The following is a 6,911-nucleotide window of genomic DNA, read 5'->3' as shown; positions in this document are numbered from 1 at the left end:
AGCTGTTTCTCTTCATTTTGAGTTGTGGCCCATCAGCAAATGAAGGTTCTGTGGGCTTTTCTCCCATGAGCTTAACTCCATTCATGTCATCATGGTCAACTCTACTTTGAGGAGGCATCTCTTGCCCAGTCGCATTTTGAGTGCCTTCCATCCTGAAGAGGCTCATTTTACGGTCCTGTATCTGACGGTGTTTCTCTGCTATTCATAAGGTTTTCAGTGACTAACGATTCGGAAGTAGTTCGTCACTCTTTCTTCCTAGTCTTTCTTTGTCTGGAATCTCATCTGAAACCTGTCCACCATGGGTGACCCTGCTGATTATTTAAAATACTGGTGGCATAACCCTCAGAATCACAGAATCACAGCAATTCAAGCCACCACAGCAAAACAGACAGACTAGTGGCGGCCATTTAGTTTTATGTTGAAACTGTCACTTTAAATTTTGATGTCAATCCTGATACAATCAAGATGTTCTCTCCCAGGATGGTGGCTCTGGGAATAGCTGAACATCTTGAATTAGAAAACAATGGATTTCTTGAATCTCCTACAGATTGACATGGTAGGAACCTCATATCTTAACCAGCCTCTCATATGGGCATCCATGTGACCTTTCCTGAACTTTATTACTGGCTGGCACATTCACATGCATCGGAACTGGTAGCAGTCTCATTCTGTGCCATGCCAGTTCCCTTTCATTATGATGCTTGCTTTTTTTTCATTATGATGCAAGCTGTATCCTATCTGCTTGGCGTCTATGGGTATTTGTTTGGACAACTGGTGCCCAGGTTTTGTTAATGCCCTTAGTACATGATTAACTTTCTTATCTGGTAATGCATTCCTGGTCTGAGAACAAAAGGACAAATACAGGTTTCACCTAGTCATCTCCTTCCACTTCCTCCTGAAACCAGAAGACTGGATTGGGACCAACAGAAGTCATTCAGTAGATTCCCCAAATCCCAGAAAAACCAAGACCCCCTAAAAGACCCCATTTTTAAAATAGATAGTCCTATGTTCAAATGGCTTTAGTAATATTTTACAAGCTCATTTAGAATTATTTCACAATTCCCATGAAAATTGAGAAGTGAGTCATAAATGAATTTGCTTTCCTTTATATCCATTGCTTGACTTTTCCCTCCCCACTCCCTTGGCTGTATAGTTTATAAAGTAGATATACTCCTTGTGCCAATACACCTTTGATTTCAAGTCTCCCAAATGGGTTGTCATAAGGATGAGCTGACTGACAGATGAGAAATGGATAAATAGATGGATGCATGTCAAAGGTTTACTAAGTCAGATTCTTGTGAGGTGGTAAGCAATTGTTGTGGGAAGTAATCAAGCATGGACTAAATAAACTCTCTGTAGAAACATTTGTGAGAGAGGTAACATTGAATAGTCTTTTCAAATGTAAGGTCTATAAACCTAGAAAAATGATGAAGTTAGTGATGAGGATCATGATGACAGTTATGGGTTACTGAATGTTCACTTTATGCCAGGCACCATTGTAAGTGCTCTGTATGAGATAACTCATTTAATCTAGGAAAATATCCCTTTGCAAAGAGGGTGTTAGGAAAAGTCTCAGTTTACAAACTGAAATGCCAGCTGAGAAGTCATATGGTTGATATATGCACATGTATGCAAAAGACTACTATGTAAGTATCACAAAGCTTTCAAGTAGACACAATATTGCTTCTAATTCAATGGCTCATGTTTCCTAACCAAAGGATTATATATCTCCCAACATTGCACTAAAAATGTTATATTTATATGCATTTTATCTGGAGAAAGGTGACAATTGTTTTAAACAGATTCGCAAGGGTGTTCAAGATGGCAAAAAGCTTATCTAAAATACTAAGCCTTACTTGGAAATAGATGTATTTCATAAGGTTAAAACGTTTGCAAAGCATCCTCAAATGTTGTGGAGCTGTGAGTTGTGTGTATGATTTGGAAAATGACTGGGTGTGGGGAAGTCATAAAAGCAGGTTATTTCCTTGGTGGTGTTGATGGCTACAGATCTGGAAATGGTGGACTTTCCTTATGACTTCTCTTTAGAAAGCAAGGGGACAAATTACCAATGAAATCCTGATGAATAATACAGTAGAGAGGGATTGTTTTAAGAGAATTATGCAAGCCTGCTCTTATACCTGCAAGGCATCAATGGTATTCTGTATGAATGTTCTGTAGGAGGGTGATCTTTGTTCCTTGCTATGTCTGACCTGCATCCCATTCACTTTCCTCTGGTACATCTTTTCCATCAGGCCATGACAGGCAGAAGTGAAATGGATGTAGGGTATTATTCCCTTGACCTCTCTTCTTCAGTTCTGTAGGGAGCTTATTACTGACTTGACCCTAGGGACATTTGGTGCACTTCTCAGACCCTGCCACCCTAGGACCTGGCTGAGAAGTCCTGGTGGGACTCTCACCCCCACCAACATTCTGTCAAGCTAATCTAAGTTGCAGTGAAGCCAACCTTGAGGCAAAATAATCCTTTTTACTCATTGTATAGTGCCTGATTTTTCCCATCCTTAGTATCTTGCCTTCTGACTCTCATCTCATATCTCCACTTAGTTGCCTACTAGGAATGTTTGGTTGAAGCCTTTTCTCAAGTCTCCAAAGTAAAGGACCTTTTGCAGTACAGAGAAGCAAGAGGAGTAAGTTTAAAAGGCAGTTCAATAAATGCCAGGTTAGGAGGGTCAGTAGACCAGTTGAAAAGATTTTTTCCATTTGATATTCACATCTCACCTGCCAAGATCCCAGTTCTTCACAAGGGTAGAGACATGTAAGTGGGTTGTATGTTTGATTTTTTTTATTTTTTTATTTTTATTGCTTCATTCCCAAGTCTTGCCTGCCCAGATAGTGGCATCTACCAAGGAGTCATACAGTCCTTCTTTTCTCCATCTAAGGATGAATTTTTCTGATCTGGAGTTCAGTTATAGAAAATTGGGACCTACTTGATGGTACTTAAACAACATCAACATATTAGCAAAGAATTCTAAAAATTGTTTTCTTTTCAAAAAGTCAGCTCCAACCTTGCTCAGCCCTTCCCAGATACAATCATTGATAATCCAGCTCTATTTGGGTCCTGAGTCACTACTAACCAGGAAGAAAGAATCTGTGTCTGGCATAATATATATATATTTTAAATCAATATGCAGACTTATTTTATTTTTCAAAAGTATAATGTCCATTTTAATTAGAAGTATTGAAGTACAAAAAATGAGAAACTGTATCTAAGTATATATGTATCCCTGAAAACTGTTAAGAAAAGGCTAGAAACCATTTACTTGTTCTGGGAATACTATGAAAGCACTTTGAATTCAAGTATCTCTTGAAATGTGAGCTACCTGGATTTTTACACATTAGTTATTATTCAGATGTTCAGAGTCATTTTTTAAAAAACAAACAAGGTCTATAATACAATGATTCAACTTCATTTTTTTCCCCTAGAAGACAAGTGTTTTTAACAAGTATAAAATACATCCTAATGAAAACAATTTTTCAAAAGGCATTTATACTAGAAAGAAATTTATATGCCTGTATGCTTTTACCTTTAAGCATACTTTGTTTCAATACATCACCCTCTCTAAGTCCTACTGAAGCGTGGAAGGTTGTTGTGTTCTATCACTTGAAACAAAGGTTTCGTTAGGGTACTTTACCAACTAGATAATCATATCAAAATCTAAGAATCTCTGTAAAACTATTCAAAAGTTAGACTGATTCAACAAGACTAAATTTCATATTCCAAAAAAGTTAAGTACATATGAAAGGTTCATATTGGGACATAAATGCAACCAGGTAGGCCTAATATGCAGTTTCATATTTTAAATCAGACTGACATTTTCTCTTTGGTATGGTGTACTGCTAAGTTACAATGAATTGACAATAAGGAAAAACCATCTGGATTGATGTCAAACCGGCAGCTGATAATTTTCTGACGACAGTGAGTATGTAAGTACAACCATCCACTCTGGCTTATGTATTGACCTGGTATTTGAAAATATTTTTCCAGAAATGGTAGTTGGCATATCCACTGGCCAGGTAGAGAACTAACTAATAAGTAAAACAGCAAAGAAAATCAAAACATCCTTCTAACTTGTTGATAACTTTTACTTGGAATGATCTTCTGTGACACACAGTTCTAGAATGATTCATAGAAAATTGGTCCTTGTCCTTCTTGCTACCAGTCGCAACAAAGGACTGGCTCTTGTATATTTCAAGGGAGCTTTCTTTTTAGAAAAAGCAGTTATGTCTTCTTCCAAAAGTCTTCTCTTTTCTTCAAGTTTCATTCTCTCTTCCTGGTGAACTCTTTTAAGATGTTCAAATTTGGCCTGGAGCTCCCTCTCGGTTTCCTTCTCCTTGACCCGCTGCACAAACATCTGCTTCATCGCCTCTTCCCTCCTCTGGCTCTCACTGCAGATCTCATGCCTTTTGGCTTCATAGGTCTCTTGAACACTGATAGGCTTGTTCTTGGGGGCCATGTCTTTGAAGCCCAGTTCCTCCAGTTTGCAGCATCTTTACAGCTCATAGTGCCACATGTGGGTCTGCTTTCGCAGGTCTGCCATGTTGGTGCAAATGAGCTTTATGAAGTCGCAGTGGTTCTCATTTTCCACTTGTACAACACCCCAAGGATACTGAAAAGCTTTGACCATCTTATTTCCAACTTTTACCTCATCCATACTTCCTACAACAGCAAATGGTAAATGTGTGCTCATTGAAGAATTGATTTTAACAATAGTTTCATCATCTGTTGGGAATTGGTATATATGGAGTCATTGCTAACCAATTGACTAATGAGCTTGATCTTGAATTTCTGTAACTCAATTTTAGAAAGTGCATCAACTTTGGCAATCACCTTACTGTAGTATAATGTTCACCTTACTGTCCAGGTTCTTCATGGGTAAGAGGTCGAATGTCTTGAAAAAGTGGCCTGGCATAATACTTTTGGACATATTTTTAAAATCCTTTTCTATATTCAAGCTCACCAGCTGCTCCTTGGTAACCCTATATAGGGTGGCTATGGGTCTGAATCGACTCGACTGCACTTAACAACAACAACATATTCAAGTAAGTTACAAGTTCTCTCAGTCATTGCCTCAGGAAAGAATGAGACAAGACAGAAAAACAGAAGGAGCTTCCACAAGTTCCCATTTTTCTGTTGTTCTTGCTCTTGCTAAGTCCAAATGGAGGCCCAGATGGAGGAAAGGGATTGATGGAAGAATACAGTAGTTAGGTAAGCAGGAGGTCAAGAGGGGCTTCTCCCTGGAATACAGATGCACTCTCTGTCACTAAGCCAGTGAGTGTCTCCAGGCTCTGCCCAGTCTTGCCTACCTCTTCTCACTGTCATTTATGTTATTAGAATTGCTTTGCCTCAGAACTTGCTCATGTTTCAAATATTTTCGGAAATGTGCATAGACAAAGTAATCATATGTTTGTTGAATACCTAGTTGTCTTCCTAGCATTTTCACTTTTATTAGTGTCCAGAAAAAGTAGGCAGGATAGTTGTTTATTACTACAGTCCCACTCTATGGGTGAGGAAAAACAAGGTTCATTGAGAATCAGTCACTTGCTGCAATGTTTTAGGGTTGCTGAGTTTGCTAATTCTTCTAGCTTCTTAGATACAATATTGTGGTAAGACATGTTTGTGAATGTTGTGGTTAGGTGCCATTGAGTTGGTACCGACTCATAGCAACCTTAAGCACAGCAGAATGAAACACTGCCCAATCCTGAGCCAATCTCACCACTATTGCCACGCTTGAGCCTATTGATGCTGCCACTTTGCCAATCCATCTCGCTGGGCATCTTCCTCTTTTTCTCTGACCATCCACCCTACCAAATATAATATCCTTCGCCAGTAACTGGTCCTTCTTGACAATATGTCCAAAGTATGAGAGATGAAGTTTGGTCATCCTGGCCTCCAAGGAGCGCTCTGACTGCACTTCTTCCAACACAGATCTGTTGGTTCTTTTGGCAGCCCATGGCACTTTCAATATTCTCCAACATCAAAACTGAAAACCATCAAATCTTCTATGGTCTTTCTTATTCATTCTCCAGGTTTCACATGCATATGAGGTTACTGAAAATACCATGACTTGGGTCAGGCGCACCTTAGTCCTCAAACTGACAACTTTGCTCTTCAACTCTTTAAAAAGGTCTTGTGCAGAAAATTGGCCTAATGCAATACATCATTTGATTTCTTGACTGCAGCTTCTATGAGTGTTGATAGTTGATCCAAGAAGAATGAAGTCCTTGACAACTTCAATCTTTTCTCTGTTGATAAGAATGTTGTTTATTGGTCCAGTGGTGAGGATTTTTGTTTTCTTTACATTGAGATGCAATCCATATCAAAGGCTGTGCTCTTTGATATTCATTAGTAAATATTTTAAGTCTTCATCACTTTCAGCAAGCAAGATTGTATCATCTGCATATCACAGGCTGTTAATGAATCTTCCTCCAATCCGGATGCCAGGATTTTGGGATTTCTTATTTTGGGAGTAAATGCCAGGATTTCTTATTTTGGTAGTAAACTCATAATTAAAGGAAAAGCCTTCTGTTCAGTTTCTAATAATGTTGAGACTAATAATGTTTATAATTCTATGTGGTAGTGTTGTGCCGTGGAGTCAGTTCTAACTCACATTGACTCTGTACACAGTTTCCAAGGCTGTAAATGTTTATGGGAGCAGAAAGCCTCATCTTTCTTCCACGGAACAGCTGGTAGTTTCGAACTACTGACCTTGAGGTTAGCAGTCCCAATCTTGACTGAAAGCAGAGAATATAAAAAAAAAAGTTTACCTGTGCTTTATTGACTACACAAAAGCTTTCTACTGTGTGGATCATGACAAGCTATGGAAAACATTGTGAAATATGAGTATTCTGGAACACTTAATTGTGCTCATGAGGAATCTGTACCTGGACCAAGA

General features: G+C 38.7%; 1 pseudogene; it reads right to left on the bottom strand.

Annotated features, from left to right (window-relative positions):
• Positions 1 to 3,820: 3,820 nt before the first annotated feature.
• On the bottom strand, positions 3,821 to 4,904 carry LOC102832603 (annotated as a pseudogene).
• Positions 4,905 to 6,911: the final 2,007 nt, after the last annotated feature.

Source organism: Chrysochloris asiatica, unplaced genomic scaffold (genome assembly GCF_000296735.1).
Source record: "Chrysochloris asiatica unplaced genomic scaffold, ChrAsi1.0 scaffold00349, whole genome shotgun sequence".
In the NCBI taxonomy this organism is placed as follows: Eukaryota; Metazoa; Chordata; class Mammalia; order Afrosoricida; family Chrysochloridae; genus Chrysochloris; species Chrysochloris asiatica.
Note: the sequence above shows the minus strand (reverse complement) of the source record. Positions and strands in the feature narration are given on the sequence as shown.